Source organism: Chlorocebus sabaeus, chromosome 21, assembly GCF_047675955.1.
Source record: "Chlorocebus sabaeus isolate Y175 chromosome 21, mChlSab1.0.hap1, whole genome shotgun sequence".
Lineage (NCBI taxonomy): Eukaryota > Metazoa > Chordata > Mammalia > Primates > Cercopithecidae > Chlorocebus > Chlorocebus sabaeus.
In genome coordinates, this window is record NC_132924.1 from 3476353 (window position 1) to 3502582 (window position 26230).

The 26230-nt window shown below is 42.4% G+C and overlaps 1 long non-coding RNA gene across 7 annotated transcripts; it reads left to right on the top strand.

Annotated features, from left to right (window-relative positions):
• Positions 1-6281: 6281 nt before the first annotated feature.
• LOC103226026 (uncharacterized) lies at positions 6282-19780 on the top strand. 7 transcript variants are annotated; one of them, XR_012090161.1, is made up of 5 exons: positions 6282-6770; positions 13032-13137; positions 17057-17175; positions 18040-18294; positions 19124-19780. It is a non-coding gene; the product is annotated as an uncharacterized lncRNA (long non-coding RNA). The 7 variants fall into 7 exon arrangements; XR_012090158.1 differs by lacking the exon at positions 13032-13137 and adding an exon at positions 14085-14542; XR_012090162.1 differs by lacking the exon at positions 13032-13137 and adding an exon at positions 14085-14208.
• Positions 19781-26230: the final 6450 nt, after the last annotated feature.

Below are 26230 nucleotides of genomic sequence, written 5' to 3' on the forward strand. Positions count from 1 at the left end.
GCTTACACCAGCTATCCAGGGTACCAGGTCAGTGTAACTGGGCATAACTGGGTGAAGGGAGCATAGTATCACCGACCTTGTCCTTGACCCTGGCATGTGAAGACACCCAAGTTGGCCACCCTCGAGAAGAAAACACAGAGAGCCCAGATGAGGCTAAAGCAGCAAAAAGGCAGTGTCCCTGTGATGGGGAGGAGCTCCAGGGAGTTACAGGGAAGAGCTCCTCCCTCCCAGTTGGAGGCCTCCACATTAAAAGAGCAAGGGGCCTTTCTCTCCCAGCCCTTTCCTCCTGTGGCAACAGTCCCTGAAATGCCTCTATAAGCGAAATCAGAGTAAAGGCCTGGAAGAGCTGGGCTGAGTGGATTTAGGAAATGGTGGGGCTAGGGACCACATAACATTGTGACTTGTTAAAATCTCACCACAGAGTTAACAAGGGGGTGCTTCATGTTTTTGGAGGCCAGCTAGGAAGAGGGGAGAGAGCTGGGGAGAGGCAGCTGTGTGTCTTTGGCTTTTTCAAGTAAAAGATGTGGATAGGAGGGTCCAGGAGACAGGGGCTTCTGAGATTTCAGGGGACAGGCCTTGAATGGACACCCAAAAGTGGATACTCATCCCCACCACCACCTGATGGCACAGGGTGTTGCCTCCATCCTGGGCACATTTTCCAGTTGTCTGGTGATGGGAGACCCTGCCAGAGAGGATTATATGGATGGGAGTGAGCCTGGCATGGTCAGGGTTGGAACCAGGACCCTGAGACTTGGGAGAAGAGAATCCAGGACTACACCCTTAGATCTTAGCACATGGCAAACTCCTCTCATGAGAGTCTCACGGCTGCCTCTGTGAGCTGAGGCATCAGGCCCCTCTTCCCTATGAGTGTTGAAGACTCCACATCAGCTGCCAGTCCCTGTTCCCTAAGTGGTGAAGCTGCAGAGCTGCCTGCTTGCAAAGTTCAGTGAGGTTTGGCCTGAGCTGGACTCAGACTCTCCCTCAGATGGTGCCAATGGAAAGATAGTAAACTTAGGCCTCTCCAAGGGCAGGCAGCTCGTATGTGGCTGAGCCCTTTTCTTTTCTTTTTTTTTTTTTTTTTTATGAGATGGAGCCTTGCTCTGTCGCCCAGGCTGGGGTGCAGTGGCATGATCTTGGCTCACTGCAAACTCTGCCTCCCACGTTCAAGCAATTCTCTGCCTCAGCCTCCTGAGTAGCTGGGATTACAGGCACCCACCACCACTCCCATCTATTTTTTGTATTTTTAGCAGAGACGGGGTTTCACTATCTTGGCCAGGGTGGTCTTGAACTCCTGACCCTGTGATCCACCGGCCTCGGCCTCCCAAAGTGCTGGGATTACAGGTGTGAGCCACCGCGCCTGGCCTGGCTGAGCAGTTTTTTAATGGAAGCCCTCAGTTTTTATGTCTGTCATCAAAGAGAGTTGGGGTGGGAGGTCTCTGAGCGTCATCTCCCATTGTCCCCTTTGAACCCCAGAACCTGATGCAGACCCAAGTCCTGCTTTGTGCACATCCCCTGACCCTGGTGGCCCTGGCAGTAATGCAGTATGAAGAATGTGGGGAGGGGACCTAATCAGGGTCCAAGGGACCTTTCTGATGAACATTGGCTGACTTCCAGGAAAATGTAACACCCAGAAAGAAAAGGAAGGTGAGCAGCTGGGGCAACATTGGGGGAGAGTGGAGACGTGAAAGTCAGAGATGCCCTTGGGGAGGATACTCTGTGTTTATACACCTTTTTTTTTTTTTTTTTTTTTTGATATAGAGTCTCACTGTTGCCCAGGCTGGAGTGCAGTGGCATGATCTCTGCTCACCGCAACTTCCTCCTCCCAGGTTCAAGCAATTCTCCTGCCTCAGCCACCTGAGTAGCTGGGATTACAGGCATGCGCCACCACACCTGGCTAATTTTTCATATTTTTGGGTTTCACCATGTTAGGTTGGTCTCGAACTCTTGACCTCAAGTGATCCACCCACTTTGGCCTCCCAAAGTGCTGGGATTACAGGCATGAGCCACTGTGCCTGACTTAACCTTTTCAATAAATCTAAGATGCAGAGGATGGAGCCTGTGCAATCTCAGATTTAGATTCCATCCTCTGCATCTTAGATTTACTGAAAAGATTTGACACACAGAGGAAGAGACCCATCATAGTGGAGGGTGTGAGTAGGGGACTGAAATCAAAAACCAGTTCCTGGAGGAGGGGCTATCTGTATCCAACTCTGAAAACAGGTTGGGGCTGCAAGGTATTAGAGAACAGGAAGAGGCCCTTAAGAGAAGAGCCACAGAAACCAGCCCCTGTTCCCTCTCTTTCCCACAAGTTCTCTTCAGCATCTTTCACCCAGGCTCCATTAGTAGGTCGTTTACTCTCCTTCCATTGGCACCACCTGAGGGAGAGTCTGAGTTCAGCTCAGGCCAAACCTCACTGAGCTTTGCAAGCAGACAGCTCTGCAGCTTCATTGCTCAGGGAACAGGAACTGGCAGCTGATGTGGAGTCTTCAACATTCATAGGGAAGAGGGGCCTGATGCCTCAGCTCACGGAGGCAGCCGTGAGACTCTCATGAGAGGAGTTTGCCAAGTGCTGAGATCTAAGGGTGTAGTCCTGGATTCTCTTCTCCCAAGTCTCAGGATCCTGGTTCCAACCCTGCCCATCCCAGGCTCACATCCCATCCATATAATCCTTTCTGGCAGGGTCTCCCATCACCAGATAACTGGAAAATGTGCCCAGGATGGAGGCAACACCCTGTGCTGTTGGGTGGTGATGGGGATGAATACTCACTTTTGGGTGTCCATTCAAGGCCTGTCTCCCCTGTCTCCTGGACCCTCCTATCCACATCTTCCACTTGTCCCTCCCTTTAGCTGCAGGAGATCAAAGTTCTCCATGAGATGCAGCTGTTTCAGCTGGCTCTAGACAATTATCACCTTCAGCCTATGGAGCAATTTTGGGTCTGCCTCCAGTTAATGGAGTGGCTCAGTGAGACTGAGAGGTGAGGGTCTAGCAGATCGGCAGAGAGCATGGAGAATATTTATTTTGGACCACCTGCCAAGAGCCTGTGGCCATGGCTCCCTGGTCAGTGTCAGGCCCTGCTGCATGGTGACCCCTGGGGCCCAGCACTCCAGCTGGGCAGGCACTGGGAAGGAGACTAGGGGTGTGGCTCCTACATAGAGGCCTCACATCTGCCTCTATGTCTTGTAGCTACAACCTGTCCTGCCAGCTGGATCTCTTATCCCAGTAGGCCAGCAACACCACCCTCAAGGCCGTGGAGAACATGCCATGATGAATGTTAGGGGACACTGAGTGCCTGGACCAGCAGGAGCAAAGTGCCTTAGGGCTCAGTGACATTTAGGCTAGGCAAGGGATCTGGGTGTCAGATAACTACACTGAGCTCCCAGCTCCACCACTGACCAGCCCTGTGACTGGGGCAGAGGACTCACTGCTGTGGTACTTGAGGCCCCATTGTCATGAATATAATACACACTGCCAATTCCTTTTTCGCATTTATCTATTTATTTATAATCACCAGGTACTACTGATCTCTGTTGGTGTTTTTATTGAAAATTAATAAGCATGTGATACATTTTTTATCATTCTTCCTCATGATTTCTTTACTATATGATCCCTCTCATGTGTAGAACTTAAGACTAGTTAAATTCATAGAAACACAAAGTAGAAGAGTGTTTCCCAGGGGCTGGGGGAGAATAACAAGGAGTTGTTGTTCAATGGGTATAGTTTCAGTTTCAAAAAATGGAAAATGCTTTTTATATATGGAAATGATGGTAGCAAAATAATGAGTGTACTTAATTCATCTCAACTGAAACCTTTCAAATGGTTAAAATAGTTAATTTTGTGTGTATTTTAACGTAATGTATAAAATTAAATTTTTGTATTATTTTTTAAGAGACAGAGTCTTGCTCTGTTACCCAGACTGGAGTGCAGGAGTGCAATTATTGCTTCCTGCAGCCTTGAACTCACAGGTGCAACTGATCTTTCTGCCTCAGCTTTCTGAGTAGCTGGAATGACAGGCACATGCCACCATGCCTGGCTAATTTTTGATTTTTTTGTAGAGAGAGGGTCTCACTCTGTTGCCCAGGCTGGTTTAAAATTCCCAGCCACAAGTGATCCTCCCACCTTAGCCTCCTAAAATATTTTAGGCTGAGCATGTTGGCTCATGCCTGTAATCTCAGTGCTTACATATCTACAGCAGCATTGATGAATATTACAAATATGATGTACAAAAGAAAGTAGATGTAAAAATATACATACTATATAATGTAATTTATGTAAAATCCAAAAAGAATATAAAATTGAGGTTTTGGCTTTCAGTAATAGTGGAGTAGCTTGTCTAACACCACTCTTACAAATAATGGTAAAATCTGGATACAATGTCATATATTGTTATACAGAAACACACATCTATATATCATACATATGATATATGTGGGAATAAGAACTGAATGATAATTTTAGCTGTGCCCACTGAAAGGGAGACAGGTATTTGAATTTGAATCCAGCCAAATTAACTCCCTCTTCAAAAAATAACAACACTCTTCAAAGGAATACAACAGGATCCAGAGTCTCTGTAAATATTATTTATAGTTTTTAAAATACAATTTTAAAATTTAAGAGACATGAGAAGAAACACAAAAATGTAATCCATACACAAGATAAAACATAGGCATAAGAAGCTATCCCCAAAATGTCCAAGATGTTATCAGCAGTCAAATATTTGAGAGCAGCCATTAAAACTATACTCATGGGTGAAGAAAAAAAATTCTCATAATGAGTAAATACATGTGGAATCTCTGTAGAGAAATGCACATTATTAAAAAGAACCAAATAGAAAGATAATGAAATTTTTAAATAGTACTTTTAGGTTGATTCATCGATTAGAAAAAGAACAATAGAAATTATTCAATCCGGAAAAAAAAGTACAAAAAGTTTGAAGAAAATGAACAGTCTTACCAATCTGTGAGAAGACTGTGTCCCAGAAAGAGTGAAGGGACAGAAAAATTAAATGGGGTGCAAAAGTAACAAGTGATAGCTTAAAACTTGCAGAAATTGGTGAAAACCCCACATTTTTATATCCAAGCAGTCAACAAATCCCAAAAAGAAAATCCAAGTAATATCATACCAAGGCCATATTGTGATTTAAGAAACTGGCAGGGCAGGGCTTTCAATTGACTTTCTATGATTTCTAACTTTTACTATTTATAATGATGGAAAATAGGTTATCCTTGAGAGATTTATCTTGGGGAATGTCTCACATATCAGGCACAGATGACTAAGAGTTATTAAAGGCAGATGACTTTCTAGCTTTGTTTTAGAGTTTTAATTTCTTACCTTGGAAATAAATTTGTTTCTTACAAATTTTGTAGTAAAAGTGATTCTCCAGAAAGATGTGCCCAGGATATTCTCTCCTATTGCATCCTCCCTGCATGAAATTGAAGCTGTGCATACTTCAATTTCAGAAATGTACAGTATTAATTACTTAGTTAATCTGAAAAACTAAAAGAAAAACATGAATTAACATGATTACTGTTACATTCCTTCAGCAAATGACTAAAAGTGGTTCCAGAGAGATATTTAAAAATGATTATTAAAAGAATTTCTACGGGAGCCCTATTCAGGGCAAAAAGACATTGTACATTACCTCAGCACACAAACTTTCCTAATGTTTTGGGAAGGACGTAGGGTCCTGTTTTGTCCTTTTGGCCCGTGTTAACACTAGGACACCTGATTCCTGGGAACCAGCCTGTGTGGGAGTCACAGAGTCGTGGATGTGGCTCCCAAAGTGGCTTAAAGGGGTCCCTTCTCTGAGTATTCTGATTGTATGAAGGAGTCAGGTCTTTCCCCTGTGACGTTTTCTCCTCTTTATTACAGTGGCAGAAGCATCCCTGCCAGATGCCTGACCCAGGTGTGTAGGCCAAGCAGCCAGCCTGGAAATCCAATGGGGTGTTCTTGGGGTACAGAGGAGGCTTTGTGACAGTCCAGAGAGAGAGAAAGGAAAAGGTGGCTTGGGAGAGGCAAGTGCAAAGATACCAGAGATGGGGTATTGTCATTTTAGGCAGGTAATTGACGGTTTCACTTACCAGGGAGCTCCCATCATGGGCTCCCAAAAGGCCTGACAACTGCTAGGCCTGCGGGCCACTAGCTCCACCTTTACAGAGGGGCTGCACTATGCATGTCTGAAAGCCGCGTGGGACAGAGGAAGGGGCAGGGATGAGGGAAAGGACGGGGTGAGGGAAGGAAGGGAGGGTAAACCTAACTACGGCAACCTTGAGCAGGCTGGGAGAGGCTTCCTCAGGTAGGGGTGATGTCACAATCACAGGTTGAGATCAGCTGCCCGGGCCACGCTGGCTCTCCGCAGACAGGCGAGACTCGGGAACAGCCAGGATCCCCTCCGTATCGGGAACCGCTCTAGACGCGCAGAGGGGCGGAGTCCAAACGAGTGCCATCACCGTATATCCTGGGAGCTGTAGTCTCTTAACCGCTCGTAGCCCGTTAGTGGCAAGGCGACAGTATTACAATCCCAGCATGCGCAAGGCTGGGGGCGGTGCGAAGCCCTGGGGCAAGGCGGTGCGTCCCTCGCTAGACATGCTGAGAATTGTAGTCTCTTAACCGCTCACAGTCCCTTGGTTGCAGGACTGCAGGACTACAATCCCGGCATGCTCCGGGCTCGGGGTTTGGACATAGCCTTAGAAAGAGAGGCAGGGCGGCCGGGCGCGGTGGTTTACGCCTGTAATCCCAGCTCTTCGGGAAGCCGAGGCGGTCGGATCACGAGGTCAGGAGATCGAGCCTATCCTGGCTAACACGGTGAAACCCCCGTCTCTACTAAAAATACGTAAAATTAGCCGCGCGTGGTAGCGGGCGCCTGTAGTCCCAGCTACTCGGGAGGCTGAGGCGGGAGGATCGCTTGAACCCCGGGGGCGGAGGTTGCAGTGAGCCAAGATCGCGCCACTGCACCCCAGCCTGGGCGACAGAGGGAGACTCCGTCAAAAAAAAAATGAATAAATAAATAAATAAGAAGAAGAAGAAAGAGAGGCAGGGCCCGGCGCACCTCGCCGATCATGCGGGGACGTTGTAGTCTCTTAACGGCTCACCGCTCTCTGGTCGCCTGGCTACAGGACTACAATTCCAGCAGGCACCGGGCTCAGTGGGAGGGGCAGGGTGGTGTGGATCTGGCAATGCAGTGCTGCCCGCTCACCCCCTGCTGCCCCTTGTCCATGGGGAGTGAGTTTGGAGAGGAATATGAGGGATAAAACTGGGCTGAACAGTGAGAAGGGTGTGACTTCTCGAAGTACACCTCGCTTTTGCACACATCTGGCAGGTCCCACCTCAGGCTGAGCAACTCGGTTTCCTCTCTTTATCCTTGCCCGCTGGTCTTTCCACGGCATCGCGCCTCCTCCAGCCGATGGAGCCGCCTGCTTTCCTAAACTACTGCAGAAACTGGCCTGATGTCTGTCTGAGACATTGTACGTTGTGCCACCGGGCCTCTGCTTACTCCAGGCAGAGCGCCAGTTCAGCAGCATTTGGGAGAAATTTGCTGCCTGGGCCGCCCGTGTACAACTTCAGCTTTGCAGTGGGTAACATGGGCTGTGGTTTGGTGAAAATGTCAACCTCACTGACCCCTTTTTCGTGGAAGTGGAAATCGAGACATGAGGGAGAATAAGTATTGGCTTACCCGGGATCTGTTAAAAGCAGAGGAGAAAGCACCAATGTTTCCAGGCGTGTGTCTGGTGGGACATTTTTGCCAACCCATTTAAGGGGCTAGGCCTCCAAAAATCAACCTAAAGGTGATGATCGTTTTGATATTTTACACTTGTAATCATGGGGCCTCATCTCACCTTAGACCTGACTGGCCAGTGTCTCAAAGACATAGATGGTGACCAGCTCTCTCTGGAAGAGATGGTGCTCCAGCTTTGTGGGAGCAACTTTCAAGGTGTAGATCATCTGGAAGGCATCTGAACCTGTGAGGTTTAACGTCTCTGCTTTGGATGGAAAGCTCATGACCTTCTGCAGTCAGGGATGTAACTGAACTTGCTGGGAATGATCTGTTGAAATGTTCCGTCTAGATAGTGGAAACATCCAGGAGCACTTCTGCTTCCATGTAGCCTCTAAATAATGATGTCCCTAAAATCCCAAGTCCTCAGAAACAGTTACTTTTGGCAGGGCATGGTAACTCACACCTGTAATCCCAGCACTTTGGGAGGCTAAGGCAGGTGGATCACCTGAGGCCAGGAGCTTGATACCAGCATGACCAATATGGTGAAACCCCATCTCTACTAAAAATACAAAAATTAGCTGGGCATGGTGGCGTGCTCCCGTAATCTCAGCTACATGGGAGGCCGAGCCAGGAGAATTGCTTGAACCCAGGAGGTGGAGGTTGCAGTGATCTGAGGTCGCACCACTGCACTCCAGCCTGGGCTACAGAGCAAAACTCCATCTTAGGAAAAAAAAAAAAAAAGGAAAAAAGAAAGTTACTTTCAGAAAGTTGGTACCAGCTTTCTTGTTTTTATATCTAATCTGTAAAAACCCGGGTGTTAATCTACAGGAAAGTAATAGTTCATTCATGTCACACATTCCAATAGTTTTTCATTTGTCATTTCTGAATGTGGTACACTATCAGAAAAAATGGGAAAACATGATTGTGACCATGGAAATCTATTACTGTACTTATGAAACTTGTGAAGAATTTACCACTTCAGGATTAATTACACCTGGATTCATCACTGCCTTTGTAAAGAAAGGAAGAGAAACCATGTGTCATCTATGCAGGTGGCAAGATGAGGAAATATATGGAGATGATAGCACAATACTAGGGCTCTAGGGCTCTATTCTTTTTTTTTTTTTTTGAGATGGAGTCTCGTTCTGTCACCCAGGCTGGAGTGAAGTGGTGTAATCTTGGTTCACTGCAAACTACGCCTCCCGGATTCAAGCTATTTTCCTACCTCAGCCTCCCAAGTAGCTTGCATTACAGGCATTTGCTACCACGCCTGGCTAATTTTTGTATATTTAGTAGAGACAGGGCTTTACGGTGTTGGTCGGGCTGGTCTCAAACTCCTGACCTCAGGTGATCCACCCTCCTCGGCCTCCCAACCTGCTGGGGTTACAGGCGTGAGCCACCGCGCCAGCCGGGTGCTGCTCTTTTTAAAAGTAAGGCCCTTAGGGACAGTCTGTATGGTAAAGTGCACACTTCCCTCCCCCATCCCTCAGCATTCTCACCCTACTCCCAGTTCCCTCTTTTGGTAAGGGGGTCTGATTACCCTTGCCCACAAGTGTTGAAAGGGAATGTTGTAATGTGAGCCTATCCATCATTTTAAAATGAGGATTAATGGAGAGGAGAGTCTTGGGACCTGTGTTTAGATGCACTGCTGTTTGGTGTGTGGCTGCAAAGACACTGTGCTGTCAGCCATCTCAAGGCAGCTGTCTGAGAAGATTAGTCCTGAGGCAACCACAGCGGCTGTGCACGGAGCAGGATCTCTTTGCAATTTGGTGTCTTCTGGTTAGATTTTGTGGCTCTGACCCTCTTCTGCTCTCCCATTCCTGGTAGTATCTGCTGGGTGGCCTGGTTTGTTCCACTTTTTTCCTGTTAGTCTGTTGTGTAACTGTATTTCACAGGATCTTTAGGGATTCTACCCTTACTAGTCACTGGACATTAGCCAGGTACTTATCTTGCTGGAGCCCCCGTGCTCATTTTCTCCAGTGGAGCTGTGAAGAATTCAACTTACTTGTCAGTCTTCTCATTCGGATATTGCTGGACTGTTTATGAATCTGGGAATCTTGTCTTTGGTCTCATTAACATTATCTCTTTTATGTATTTTGAAGTCTGATACCTTTTTGTTTCGTTTTATTTTGTTTTGTTTGACACAGAGTCTTGCTCTGTTGCCCAGGCTGGAGTGCAGTGGAAGGATCTCGGCTCACTGCAACCTCTGCCTTCTGGGTTCAAGTGATTCTCTTACCTCAGCCTCCTGGAATATCTAAGACTACAGGTGCCCACCACTACCATGCCTGGCTAACTTTTGTATTTTTAGTAGAGACAGGGTTTCCCCATGTTGGTCAGGCTGGTCTTGAACTCCTGACCTCAGATGGTCAGTCTGCCTTGGCCTCGCAAAGTGCTGGGATTACAGGCATGAGCCACTGCACCCGGCCACTGATACTATTTTATTAATAATGTGGACACTTGCAGTAACTGCCACTTTTAAATATTAGTGAATTTAGGCTGGGTGCAGTGGCTCATGCCTGTGCCACTTTACTCCAGCCTGAGTGACAGAATGAGATTCTGTCTCAAAAAAAATAAAAAAATAAATAAATAAAAGAATTTAACTCTGGCAACAACTTGATGAAGTAGGCATAGATCTCCATTTTACAGGTTAGGAAACTGACACCCAGAGAGGTTGAGTTATTTCATTAACACCACACAAGTTTTTGGTGCATTTCAAATCTTAACCTAGAAATCTTTCTCTAGGATATTTAAGCATATCTCATATTCTACTTTGTTTCTCACTGCCAGAGTCCCCAAGGGTACAGATCTCATTCTCACTCCATTTTCTTCTTGTCGATACAAACCTGGCAAAAAAATAGCATCATGGGGAGGGAGGAAACTAGCTGGAGCTGGGTCTTCCCTTTTCTATTATCCTTGATAATTGTTACTTTTTTTGAGTGAGCTGGAGAAGTGACGGAGCCTGGCGAATCCTTACCTTTAAAGTTTATTATGTAAAGCTAATCCACTTACTTTTTGCAGGTGTGATTATTCTATTCTTTTTTTTTTTTTTTTTGAGATATGGAGTCCTGCTCTTTTCACCCATGCTGGAGTGCGATGGTGCAATCTTGGCTTATTGCAACTCTGCCTCCTGGGTTCAAGAGATTCTCCTGTCTCAGCCACCTGAGTAGCTGGGATTATAGGTGCCTGTCACCATGCCCGGCCAACTTTTTGTATTTTTAGTAGAGACAGGGTTTCACCATGTTGGCCAGACTGGTCTCAAACCCCTGACCTCAGGTGATCCCCCATCTAAGCTTCCCAAAGTGCTGGCATTACAGGCCTGGCCACAGTACCCAGCCTTATCCTAATTATTTTTCTGGGTTTTCTCTTATAAGTTCCTGCTGTGTATTAAAATACAATGCAAACATTGATTAAAATAAAATTTTTTCCCTTCTAATAAATGGTAAAACATTCTTTTTTTTTTTTTTTTTTTGATGGAGTATCCCTCCTGTTGCGCAGGCTGGAGTGCAACTGCGTAACCTCGGCTCACTGCAACCTCCGCCTCCTGGGTTTAAGCAATTCTTCTGCCTCAGTCTCTCGAGTAGCTGGGACTACAGGAACGTGCCACCATGCTCCGTTAATTTTTGTATTTTTTCTAAAGACAGGGTTTTACCATGTTGGCCAGGCTAGTCTTGAACTCCTGACCTCAGGTGATCTACCCACTTCAGCCTCCCAAATTGCTGGGATTACAGGCTGGTTTGGACTGAGTTCCAGATCTGGGCTGTCGTGGGACATAACAGGGACCCTTCATGGGGACAGCAAGAAAGTTCACTGACCCAATTCAGAGGAAGGAGGAGTCTGGCCTTCAAAATTACTATGACCATCAGAATGCCCTAGGAGATCAAAGAAATAAAGGAGTGGGTGTGAGACCTTTTACAAATGTGTGCACTCAAACAGTGCAAAGGCAAACCTCCTGGGGAATCAGAATTCAGACCCCCACCTCTACCCTCACAGAAGTCTCATTTGGATTTTTGGCTGCTGCCAAAAACCTGCCAGTTAGGATTCTAAGCCTCTTTTTTGAGTCCTAGCTCTGTAGTAGACAGAATTTCTAAAATTGTTCCCCAAAGATGTCCAAATCTCGGAAATTTCTGAATATGATGGGATTTCAGTTCCGTGATTGTGTTGTTTCAAGATAGGAAGATTATCCAGGTCAGCCTGGCCTAATTATGCAGGCCTTTGAGAGCACAGAGCTTTCTCTAAGTCAGAGATTCAAAGTAGGAGCGAGATGCGATGTGCTTTTGCTGACTTGGAAGATGGAGGGGACAAATTGAGTAAAATGTGGGGAAACATCTACTTACAGAGAGTGGGTCCTAGCTAGCAGTGAGCAAGGGAACAAGGATCCCAGTCCTACAACCATGAGGAATTGGAAATTGGTAGCAACAGAATGGGTATAGAAGTGGGTTCTTCCCAGCACCTCTAGATGAGAGCCCAGACTGTTTGATACTCTGACTTTAGCGTTTTGAAAACTAAAGCAGAGAGCCCAACGGAGCCTGCCGGACTCTGAACCATAAGTTCTACAGAACCATGAGCTAATAAATGGGTGTGTTCTAAACCACTAATTTTATGGTAACCTGTTACGGAGCAATAGAAGACTAATATGCCTCTTATGCCCTGTTCAGTGTTGACCTCAACAGCACCTTCTAGGTCTAGGGGACTCATGTAATATATATAATATATATATATATATTTTTTTTTTCCAAGACAGTCTTGCTCTGTCACACAGGCTGGAGTTTGGTTGTAGCTCACTGCAACCTCCGCCTCCTGGCTTCAAGCAATTCTCCTGCCTCAGCCTCTCGAGTAGCTGGGATTACAGATACATACCACCATGCTCGGCTAATTTTTGTATTTTTAGTAGAGACAGTGTTTTACCATATTGAACAGGCTGGTCTCGAACTCCTGACCTTAAGCAATCTGCCCATCTCAGCCTCCCAAAGTGCCGGGATTACAGGTGTGAGCCACCACACCTGGTCTTTGACTCTATTTCTTGGGTCCTGCCTTTAAGAGGTATTGTGACATACCTTTGGGTTAATCACTAAGTATGTGACTTACTTCTGTCTCCTAGGCAGCATTGTAACATATTTCTGAGCCCATAACAGGGATAATGTGACCCTTCTCTTTTTGCCCTGCCCCAAGTGAAGATTGTGACATGTCACCAGGCCCTTTGTCTAGGCAATATGACTCTTCTCTCCTGCCTGGGCCCTGATTACAAGGGAGATTGTGACAATCACTGGGTCCATCACATAGATAATATGACTTTCTCTTCCTACCTGGGCCTGACTACAGAAAAGATTAAGACATATCACCGGGCCAAGCACCCACATGATGTCACTCGCCTGCCTGCATTCTGCCTACATTGGGTATTGTGACAAATCCCTGGCCAAGAACCAAGGTAACATGACTCACCTACCTGATTCCTGCCCACTGATGGGATTGTGATGTATACCTAGGTCCAGCTCACAGGCATGGTGATAACTGTCATACGTGGACCCAGCCAATAAGAGAGATTTTTGCTCTTAGGCTTATTACAACAGGTATGCTTCTGGGTATTCTCCATACAGAGAGGTCACAGACTATTAGGACGCTCATGCATATTTTATAAAGACCTTGGGTGGTACAAAGATGTTGTCACAGGCCAGTGCACAAGTGAAATTTGCACTCCCATAGGCACACCCAGCCAGTAATTAAGATGTTCACCCTCAACGCATGCATACAGCCCACTCTTGAGGTTCTCAATCTCACAGCTGGTAGCGGTCAAAATTTGTAATTGTGACTCTCATATGCGGATTTGATTGACAGGTAAAATTATAACTTTTTTTTGTTTTTTTGAGATGGAGTCGTGCTCTGTCACTCAGGCTGGAGTGCAGTGGCATGATCTCAGCACACTGCAACCTCCACCTCCCGGGTTCAAGCGATTCTTCTGCCTCAGCTCTTGGACAAAACTTCAGCACTCCTGCTACAGTGTCTGCCCTACTAAGACACTGTGTGCAGGTGGAGTTGAGGCTCTTATGTATGGACCTGTCTACTGTTGAGATTGTGAATTGCATGCGTAGATTCAACTCACAGGAGGTGTTGACTCACAAACCTCCAGCTGGGACATGTGCAGGATTAGAAATTTTATTTCTGGATCTTTCTTCGGGTATGATTGTGACATATACCTTTGCCTAGCACCTGATTGCTTTTACATTTTTGCCTGGGCCCAGTCTACAGTTGAAATTGTGACATATACTTGGGCTACATAGGTGATGTGATGCTCCTGCCTGGGCCCTGCCTTCAGAAGAAATTGTTACATATCTCTGGGCCAATCACCTGGTGATGTGACTCTTTCCTTCTTTCTAGGCCCAACTTATAGAAGGCATGGTGACAGATCTCTGGGCTCATCACCTAGGAGATGTGACTCTACAATCCCAGCTGGGCCGAGCCCCACTGAAGATTGTGACATATTACTGAGCCCATAAACTAGGTGACATGACTCTGCTCCCTGGCCTAAGCCACAATTAAAGGGGACATTGAGACATATTGCTGTGCCCAGAACCTATGTGATGTGACTCTCCTTTCCTGCCCAGGCTATGCCTACAAAAGAAATCATTACATATCACAGAACCAAGATCCCAGTTGATGGAACTCTCCTCCTGGGCCCTGTTCACAGGGGAAATATTGGCATATTCCTAGCCTAGCTCCCAGGTGTTGTGAACTTCTGCGTAATCCCTGACCGTATGTGAGATTGTGACATATACCTCAGCCCAACTCACAGGCGTAATGATGACGGTCTTACCTGGACCAGGACAACAGAAAAGGTTTTGACTCTTCTAAATAGGCTTATGGAAATAGGCTATGTACTGGGTCTTGTACTTGTAGAAAGGTCAGAGATTACAACACTCGTGCATATTTTATAAAGTTCCTGAGTGGCACAGAGAGTGTCATAACAGGGCTCAGCACGCAGGTGGGATTGGGACTCTCATAGGCACAGCCAACAGTAAGGGTTGTCACTTTGCCACATGGACATAGCCCAGTCACTGCTGAGGTTCTGAATTTTACACTCAGAGACAGTCAAAAGTTGGAACTGTGACTCTTACATGTGCATCTGTTCCACAAATGCTTCAGCACCAGGTGATGTAACATGTTTTCTGGTTCACACCCACAGGTGTGATTTTGACATATACCTTTTCCTAGCACCTGAGCAATTTGCCACTTTAGCCTGGGCTAATCCCACAAATAGAATTGTGACATATACGTGGCACAAGCACCTAGGTGATGTAACTCTTACCTCGGTGCTGTCCTCAGAGGGGACTGTGATATATCACTGGGCCCAGCACCTGGTGATGTGGATCATGTTGTTTTCCCTGAGCCCTGCCTCAGTGGGGATTATAAATATCCCTGAGCCCTGTATCCATGTGATATGACTCTCCTGCCTGGGTCCTGCCCACAGAGGCATTGTGACATCTCTGGGCCTATCCCTTAGGTGATGTAATCCTCCTTTTGCGCCCAAGTGCTGCGTTCAGGAGGGATCGTGACATATGCCTGGACCAAGCGCCTGGGTGATGTGACACTCCTGCATGAGCCCTGCCCTAAGGGGATATTTTTACATGTTGCTGAACTCAGCATCAAGGTGATGTGACTCTACTCTCCTTTGCAGGCCCTGCCCACAGAGGGCATTAAATCATTTCACTTGGCTTAGCACCAAGAATTTGTTACTCTCCTACCGGGACCTTTCCCACAGGGGACACCTAGATGATGTAATTTTTCTTCCTGGTTCCTGCCCAGAGTTCAAATTGTGACATAGATCTGGGCCTTAAGTCAGGTTAAGTAATAACTCTCATACCTGGACCAAGACAATAAAGATTGTGAATCTTGTACCTAGGCTTAGAACAGTGGGTACATGTTCCTGACCCAGCTCCCAGGTGATATGACATATTACTGGCCCCAACTATCAGGTGATGTGACTCTCTTGTCTGGGATCTGTTAACCAAGGGCATTGTGACATCTTTTTTTTTTTTTTTTCCAGATAGAGTATTGTTCTGTCACACAGGCTGGAGTGCAATGGTGTGATCTCAGCTCACTGCAACCTCTGTCTTCCAGGTTCAAGTGATTCTCCTGCCTCAGCCGCCTGAGTTGCTGGGACTGCAGGCATGCGCCACCATGCCTGGCTAATTTTTTTGTATTTTTAGTAGAAATGGGATTTTACCATGTTGGCCAGGCTGGTCTCAAACTCCAGACCTCAAATGATCCACCCACCTTGACCTCCCAAAGTGCTGGGATTACAGGCATGAGCCACAGCGCCTGGCGTGGCATATTTCTAAGCTCAGCACTCAAGTGCTGTGACTCTCCTGACTGGGCCCTCCCCACAAGGAGAATTGTGACAGCCCTGGGCCCAGTCCTTAGGCCATATGACCCTCCTTTTCTAGCTAGGCCCAGCCCACAAAAATAATTGTGACATATCACTGGGCCCAGCATCTAAGAGGTGTTATTTTTCTGCCTCGGCCCTGCCAACAGAAATACTTTTTACATCTCTCTGCTGAGCTTGAACCTGGGAGGCAGAGGTTGCAGTGACCTGAGATTGTGGCATTGCACTCCAGTATGGGTGACAGAGTGTGACTCCATCTCAAAAGAAAACAAAACAAAAAAAGTTCATATAATTTTAATGTTTTTAACTTCGAAAACGGTTTTTGTTGGCCCAACATATGATCTATCATGGATAATGTTCCCTCTGTGCTTGATAAGAATGTGTATTCTCATACTGTTATGTGAAATTGTCTGTATATGTCTGGTAGGTGAAGTTGTTGTACAGCACTATCCAAACATTTTATTTTCTTTCTAGTTTTCTGTCTGAATAATCTATTGTTTTAAGTAGAGTAACAAAGTCCTCTATTATTGTCACATTTGTCTGTTTTGTTCTAAAGTTCTTTTTATATGTTTATATATTTATATGCTTCAATGTTGGGTGCATACATTTTTAAATTGTTATATCTTTTTGACAGATTATTCTCTTATTATTATAGAGCGATCTTTGTCTCTTGGGACAGATTTTTTTTCTAGAAGCCTATTTTGTCTGATATAAATATAACCACTCTTACACTGTTTCAATTATCATTGGTATGGGTTTTTTATATTCTTTAGCCATTAACCTATGTCTGCCCTTAAATCTAAAATAAGTCTCTTGTGTGACACATACTATTAATTTAAAAAACATATTTAGATATTCTGTGAATCTTTTATTTCATTTTCTGCTTTCATAACAGAATATCCTAGAGTTGATATTTTATTTTTTTAATTTTTATTTGTTTGTTTATTTATTTGTTTATTTGAGACAGAGTTTTGCTCCTGTTGCCCAGGCTGGAGTGCAATGGCACAATGTTGGTTCACTGCAACCTCCGCCTCCTGAGTTCAAGTGATTCTCCTGCCTCAGCCTCCCAAGTAGCTGAGATTACAGGTGACTGTCACCACACCCGGCTAATTTTTGTACTTTTAGTAGAGACGAAGTTTCACCATGTTGACCAGTCTGGTCTTAAACTCCTGACCTCAGGTGATCCACCCGCCTTGCCCTCCCAAAGTGCTAGGATTACAGGTGTGAGCCACCCCGTCCAGCCTTAGAGTTGGTATTTTATAAAGAACAGAAGTTTCCTTAGCTCACAATTTTAGATTGTGGATGACCAAAAGCATCCCATTGACATCTGAAGAGAATAGTATTTGCACATCACAAAATGGCCAAAGGCATGAAGATGACTGAAGGTATACACCAGGGAGCTTACTTTTATAATATACCCACTTTCCTGCTAACCCACTATGAAAATAATGACATTAAATCATTTATGAGAGTGGATCCCTCATGCCATAATATCTTTTTAAAGTTCTAACTTTATAATTTTATAACAATGGCAGTTAAATTTCAACATAAATTTTGAAGGGGACATTCAAACCATAACAATGTGTTTCGATACTTAAAAAGTTATTGATAGGTAACTACTTCCTACTGCCATTTGGTAATTTTTGTCTGATAATTTAGTATTATACTTTAGTATTTTTGCCATTAAAAGTAATGGGAAATTGCTTTTGCACCAACCTGATAATGTCTTTTTCTTTTCATGCTGTCTTCTCTTGTGTTTTGTTGAATTTTTTTTTTTTTTTGCTTTTGTTGTGTTATATGCTTTGATTCTCCTTCCTTCCCTCCTTCCTTCCTTCCTTCCTTCCTTCCTTCCTTCCTTCCTTCCTTCCTTCCTTTCCTTTCCTTTCCTTTCCTTTCTTCTTTCTTTCTTTCTTTTTTTTTTTTTGACGGAGTTTCACTCTTTTTGCCCAGGCTGGAGGGCAATGGCACAATCTCGGCTCACCACAACCTCCGCCTCCCAGGTTCAAACAATTCTCCTGCCTCGACCTCCCGAGTAGCTGGGATTGCAGGCATGCGCCACCACACCCGGCTAATTTTGTATTTTTAGTAGAGGTGGAGTTTCTCCATATTGGTCGGGCTGGTCTCCAACTCCCAATCTCAGGTGATCTGCCCACCTCGGCTACCCAAGTGCTGTGATTATAGGCGTGAGACACCGCACCCAGCCCCGTAAGTCAGACTTTCCTATTGCCTATAACAGTTACTTATGTGATATTTGCCTGTATAAATATTGCCCCATTTTGTTTATTAGTTATCTTGTTTATTTCTTTTCTTGGGTGGTTGTCAGTGTCTTATTGTCTGGATGAGTAGTCAAAAAGGCACTCTAAAATTACCGTCTATTGTTTGAATATATGTTATTGTGTGAGAAAAACACTTGTTATACTAATTTTTAAAAATGTAGCTATTTTTTGAGAGATGTAAATATTGGTGATTAAAAACATACAATTTTAGAGTTGCATACTTACACTATATGTTTAGTGCTTTTAAGTATATTTACATTATTTTGAAACAGATCTCTAGATCATTTTTCTCTTTAAAAAGTGCACTTTAATGTCCAATAAGCTGTCTTCTCCTTCTCTCTTTTCCACTTCTGAAAACATTTTACTTCTGTTTTGCCTATCTCTTTTTGACCATCTTATTTTAGTCAACATATTATTTCCCACATCTTTAATTTTAACAAGTAAGTTATTCTCCTCTCAGTTCAGATTCGTCAGGAAATTGAATCATATCCAGAATAATTAAAACTGAAAGAGTAATATGTTTGTTAAAGCAATGAAGATTGTCATACTAATAAACCCTAAAATTTCAAAGGCTTAGCAAAATAACACACTTTCTGCTTACATCACCATCCCCTTTGGTTTATTTCTGGTTAAAAAAACCTAACCAGAAGTTTGTGATTATTCAGAGTTTGTGATTATTCGGAGTATGTGTAAGTTTGTGATTATTCGGAGATTAGATTTTAAAAAAAATTTTCTATCTGCTTTCTCTCTTTCTTCAGCCAATAGATGAAGAAAGATGCAAAGAAGACACATTTGCTTTTTATCCACACATCACTTCCAGTCACTTTGCTGAGCAAAGTCAATGTGAACAGAGTTGAGAATAGCAGTTTTCGGGCAGGACAGCCACTTCTTAGCAAAAAGATGGCACAATAAAAGTATAAATCTTTCATGGAAGGCTAACGTATTTTCAGCAAATTCAGCATATACATGAATAAAATTCTTGCTGTAAAATATTCATTTTGTTGATTCCTGTTGAGCTCAGGTAATATTGGATAGTAAGTAAAAAATTATTTGAAATAGAAATTTTGTGAATAAAGTTATTCTGTCAAAGTAAAACCATTTTTATCTCATACTAGTTGTCTTATCTGTAGTTGTACAATAGCAAATGCTACTTTTTATTAACAATTGTACTTCATATAATTATTCCATTTGTATCACCCTTCTTCACTGTTTCAATGTCTTCTGCACTTCATATCAGTGAAAAACAGGCCATCTGGTCCAGGAAATAGGTGTTTTGCTAGTGCTACTTTAAGAGTAATGATGAAGAGCACTTGTCTGAGCTGTTCCCACGTGGCAAACTGTGATTTGGCCTAAAGTACACACATTTATTATTTTCCTCTAAATGTACTGATGAAATAAAATTCTTAGCTAAGAAAGGCTTGATCTCATTCAAATATGTTTTATGAAATTTGGTTGACATTTCAGTGTCTCTGAGTTAAATGGAATATTGAAAATATCCATGAATCCAAGTAGAGTGTTATACATGAACAATCTTTTACTAAAAGCCTTTCTGAGGCAGAGTAAGAGTCATAAAGTTTCTCTATAATATCAAAGAAATGTGTTAATTCTGTTCCCAGTAATCAACTCTGAACACAGAGCATTCTCAGTTCCCAGTATTCACCCTGAGTCATTCAGGAAAAACTGGTATCTCTGTAAGGAGACAGAAAAAGGTGTTCGGGGGAGGGTCACAATATTGCACATAAATGCTTTCTACATGCACCTATTAGGATATTAATCTAATTGGTCTATCATTTGCATGGCTAGATTGTTACTGAATGTAGTCATACTATTTTGTTTTTTGCAGCTAATGACATCTGTTACCTGTAAGTTTCATACAATAACTTGCTCAGCTGAGACATGAACCTTTGTTAATTTACCCTCAATTGAGGGACTAGATTTGCAATTTCCAATCTTTCAATGTTAAAGCAAATCAGAGAAGAGTAGTGTGAGTATGTAGTATGCATTTTCTTGCCTAACTATCAAAATTCTTCTCATATTGCCTTGGACACTCTAGGCAGCCACCTAAAAAATATTCCCTCCTAATTTCTTAGCCAGGATATTAGATTTCACAATGTCAAGGACTTGTGATTGGGCTAAGCCAAAATCTTGTCTTTGCTTCTTGACCATTTCAAAGAGCATGGCAATTATGCCAAGCCATTGAAAAATGTGGTTCTGATGACTCTTATTTTATTTCAAATGTTTTCTCTAATTGTTAGTCTTATTGCATTAATCTAAAAGAGAAACTACATCACAATTTATGCATTCAAGAAATATTCATGTTAAGATGTTCAAAGTTTGATATTCTATTACAGAATAGTAGAATTCTCTGAAATTTCAATGTCAAATTATTATTAATAAATTCATTATTTTTTCAATGTTTTCCAAAGTTGAAATTAAAGAATTGGGTATGTTTTTTCATGATAAGTTCAATTCTAGGAAGGTACTTACTGGTCTGCCTGGTATTTTTGTCATGAATTATGTAAAACTGAGTTAACAGAATGGAACAGAAATGCTAATTTAATCAGAATGAGAATGAATTCAGCCGTGTTGGTAGACTATTGTTATCCCAGAGGCTGATCATTTACTTCAGCTGTGTAGACATTGCTTCATAATGCCAGTGAGCCCTTTCAACCAAGTTGCCTTTGTTTCCCATTGATGTGGTCATGTTCTTGTCTCTGTTTTTCTTAAGCTGTCCCAGATGAGGGGTGATTATTTCTTGCATAAGTGAGATCTCTTCTCTTTTCTCTGCCATGAGATCCTCCAATTATCCCTACTGAAAGCAACATGTTGAAGGCAGAAATGGAGGCAATATACAAATATATCCGTTGCCATGTGGCCACCATAAGCAGCTTACGACCTTGCTTACCTAGAAGTTTGATTAATTTCAGAGAAGCAGGGGTGTTTTTCCATGAAGTGCTTTTTCTTTTAAAAACACCGCTGATTAAATTTATTCTAATCAAGATAATCTCTCTTATGACAAACAGGGAGCCAATACATTAGTAACCTAATTATATGAATAATGTCCCACCACAGTCACACATTTTGTCGCACTCAAGAGAAAAGGATACACAGCAGGTGTGCACTGAAGTGGGAACCTGAGAGTCATCTTAGAATTTTGTCTACCCACCTGAATAGATATCTAAAACAACCTTTCAGTTGCTTTTGTTGTCTTTCTAAGTAAACAAAGACATCATCTGCAAGTAATAATTAATTTCACTGCTTTCCAATTTTATTCATTAAAATAATTATCTTTTTCTGGCTTATATGAAGTATTTTTCATTTATATTATACATTCACATACATACATATATAACAATACAAATGTATCCATTTTAATTTTTGTTAAATTTTTAAGAATGGATGGGCCAGGCACAGTGGCTCACGACTGTAATCCCAGCACTTTGAGAGGCCGAGGCGGGCGGATCACAAAGTCAGGAGATCGAGACCATCCTGGCTAACATGGTGAAACCCCATCTCTACTAAAAAGACAAAAAATTAGCCGGGTGTGGTGGCGGGCACCTGTAGTCCCAGCTACTTGGGAGGCTGAGGCAGGAGAATGGCGTGAACCCGGGAGGCGGAGCTTGCAGAGAGCTGTGATCACAACACTGCACTCCAGCCTGGGCGACAGAGCAAAACTCCGTGTCAAAAAAAAAAAAAAAAAAAGGAATGAATGTTAAAGGTAACCTCTTTTCTGTTTGAAAGTGGTTTTATTGTTCTATTTAAGAGTATTATCCCTGGAGTCAAAGTTGCTTGTGTTTTAATACTTGCTCTGCTATTGTGAGCAAGTTATTTCTCTCTCTGGCTGTTTCTTTCTTTATAAATTGAAGATAATAATAATACCTTTGTTATTAAGTTACTGTATCTATTAGTCCATTCTCACACTGCCATAAGGACACACCCAAGACTAGGTAAATTATGAAGGAAAGAGGTTAATTTGACTCACAGTTCAGCGCAGCTGGGAAGGCCTCAGGAGACTTACAATCATAATGAAAGGGGAAACAAACACATCCTTTTTCATATGGTGATAGGAAGAGAAAACGTGCGAGCAAAAGGGAGAAAAGCCCCTTATAAAACCAGCGGATCTTATCTGAACTCACTCACTATCATGAGAACAGAATGAGGGTAACTGACCACCGGATTCAATTACCTCCCACAAGGTGTCTCCCATGACACATGGGAATTATGGGAACTAAAATTCAAAATGACATTTGGGTGTGGACACAGCCAGACCACATCAATGTGACAACAAAATTTATTAACACATGTATAGTGTTATGGTTAGTGCTCAGTATAAATTAGTTATTATTAACGAGATATTTATATGCTGAATTATGTTAATACATGCTTTCACACCAATATTTTTCCATTACATATGAGTTTTCCAACCAATAGATGAATATATATTTGAATTACAATTTTATTTTATTATATTTATTTATTTATTTATTTATTTATTTTTGAGACGAAATCTCGCTCTGTCGCTCAGGCTGAAGTGCAGCGGCGCGATCTCAGCTCACTGCTAGCTCTGCCTCCCAGGTTTACACCATTCTCCTACCTCAGCATCCCGAGTAGCTGGGATTACAGCCGCCAGCCACCACGCCTGGCTAATTTTTTTGTATTTTTTTAGTAGAGACGGGGTTTCACCGTGTTAGCCAGGATGATCTCAATCTCCTGACCTCGTGATCCACCTGCCTCAGCCTCCCAAAGCGCTGGGATTACAGGTGGGAGCCACTGCACCCGACCTACAATTTTATTTTAAAGGTGATATATACATTTAGAATAATAGTGTACACAATGGAATACTATGTAGCCTTAAAAAGGGGCAAATATTGTCAATTGAAAAAATAAGGATAAATTTAGAGAATATTTGCTAAGTACAATAACCCAGCCACACAAGAAAAATATTGCATGATTTCACGTATGTAAAATCTAATAAAGTTGCATTTGTTATTTACAAAGTAGAATGTGGAATAATTGGTTACCAGAGGCAGTTGTTGATAAAAGAATGCAAAGTTTTACAGACAAGATAAAGAGGTTTTGAAATCTATTGCACAGTAGAATGATTATAGTCAATGATAATGTATGTATATTTCAAAATAACAAACAGTAAGTTTTAATATCTCACCACAAAAAAATACTAGGTAAGTGCAGTGATAGGTATGTTAGTTAATGACGTAGTCCATATTTTATACATATATCAAAATATTACACTGTACCCCATAAATGTATACAATTTTGATTAGTCAACCAAATGTACCAGTAATACATGTATTTTTTTTTTAAATTAACTTTAAAAATTGAGCCAGAGAAATAAATGTATCTTCATATCTTATAATTTCAGGAAAGACATATATATATTTTTAATTACACATGGCTTGCTTATTTAGTGATGTAGGTAAGTAAACTTTTGATATTGTGAATAGTCTGAACCTACCACTCAATAATAAAATGTTAATTATTATTGTTATTACTGTTCAGAATAATACAATCCTTCCTTCCTTCCTTCCTTCCTTCCTTCCTTCCTTCCTTCCTTCCTTCCTTCCTTCCTTCCTTTCTTTCTTTCTTTCCTTTCTTTCTTTCTTTCTTTCTTCTTTCTTTCTTTCTTTCTTCTTTTTTCTTGCTTGCTTTTCTTCTTTCGAGATGGAGTTTTGCTCTTGCTGCCCAGGGTGGAGTGCTATAGTATGATCTCAGCTCTGCCATCTCTGCCTCCCGGGGTCAACCAATTCTCCTGCCTCAGCCTACCAAATAACTGGGATTACAGGCATGTGCCACCATGTCCAGCTAGTTTTGTATTTTTAGTAGAGATGGGGTTTCTCCATATTGGTCAGGCTGGTCTCAAACTCCTGACCTCAGATGATCCACCTGCCTCGGCCTCCCAAAGTGCTTGGATTACAGGCATGAGCCACCGTGCCTGGCCTTGTTTGATAATAGAATACTTTCAAAGACAGACTATAAAGCAACTGTTTAAAGTAAAATTCGCTCAACATAAATTATTTTCTTCTCTTACAAATTTATTTAAATATATATTTTAAATTACCTTTAAATTTATCAAACGAACATAAAAAATTAGGTGACAAAAAAGAATTTATTAAACAAGTAGATCAGAAAACAATTTGCCTCTTTCTCTAATTTTAAAACTGACAACACTCAGCATTTAAGTCCTTATTCACTAGTGTTACTAGAGTGGTAAAGAGTAGTTCAAGATGAAGGATCTTTCTTTAGTATTTATATTCATGCTGTATGAGAATATATGAGAATTTGCCAAGAATAGTATTAAAAATATCCATAGACTATTATAGTCCTAAACTGACCAATTAACATGAACATAAATTACAACCCCCTGGTGTGGCCACCTTGTTGCTCCCAGGCTTAACATTGGTCCTGATCTGAAAAACTTTACAAATCGCCAGAGCTAATAAATTTTCTGTACACTCGCTCTATGCTGGGCACTCTTCTGACACCTTTACTGGTATTAATTGCTTTAATTTTATCAAAACCCTAGGATTCAGGCAGTATTATCCTGACTGTACAGCTGAAGAGTCAAGCACAGAGATGTCAAGAAACTGTCTCCAGGTCACACAGCCCATAAGTGGCAGAACCAGGATGTAATCAAGGACCACCAGATAGCAAGCTTTAATATTGGCCATTATGGCCAGCCCCTTCTCACTCAATGTTTTTTTCCATTTCTTATTTAACATTTTTGCTTTGAATTTTCTAATTTATTAGAAATGAAGCAGAATTTAAAAACAACTTTTTTCACTCCTAGATAGTACAGAAAACTTCATTTAGGGTTCAAAGTGCTCAAAACAAAGCCTATAGCAAATACTTTGGTTGGTAAATGGTTTCTAATGACCTTATTCCTCCCATTACTTAAAAGAGTCACTAATGGTACTTTTGAAAAATATCTTTTATATTAAAAGCTAGAATGAAGCTGGGTGCACTGGCTCAAACCTATAATCCTAGCACTTTGGGAGGCCCAAGTAGGTGGATTACTTGAGGTCAGGAGTTCGAGACCAACTTGGCCAACATAGTGAAACTCTGTCTCTACTAAAAACACAAAAATTAGATGGGTGTGATCGTGGGTGCTTGTAATCCCACCTACTCGGGAGTCTGAGGCAGGAGAATCACTTGAACCTGGGAGGCAGAGGTTTTAGTGAGCCGATATTGTGCCACTGCACTCCAGCCTGGGCAGCAGAGCAAATTTCCATCTGAAAAAAAAAAAAAAAAAAAGCTAGAATAAGCCTATTATTTTTTTTAAAATTTGTGATCTAAATGTACATCATTATTCATTGAGTGGGATAAAGTTTCTGAAAGTTTTGAAAACACTAATATAAGAATACTTTTTCAGCCAGGTGCAGTGCCTCACGCCTGTAATCCCAGCACTTTGGGAGGCCGAGGTGGGCAGAGCATGAGGTGAGGAGTTCAAGACCAGCCTGGCCAACATGTTGAAACCCCGTCTGTACTAAAAATACAAAAAATTAGCCAGGCATGGTGGCACGTGCCTGTAATCCCAGCTATTCAGCAGGCTGAGACATGAGAATCGCTTGAATCTGAGAGGCAGAGGTTGCAGTTAGCTGAGGTCGTACCACTGCTCTATCTTGGGTGACAGAGTGAGATTCCATCTCAAAAAACAAAAACAAAAACAAAAAAAGAATACTTTTTCATATGTAATGATTGAAGAATATTGTTTTCTCAGTGACTAAAATGAAACAAATTAGAATTACTAACCAGTCACTTACAATGTGGTTTTAAATGTTATTTAATGACCACACGTGTAGCTTCCTTGGACTCATTTTAACAACTTATTTCTATTGCTTCTTCATCTC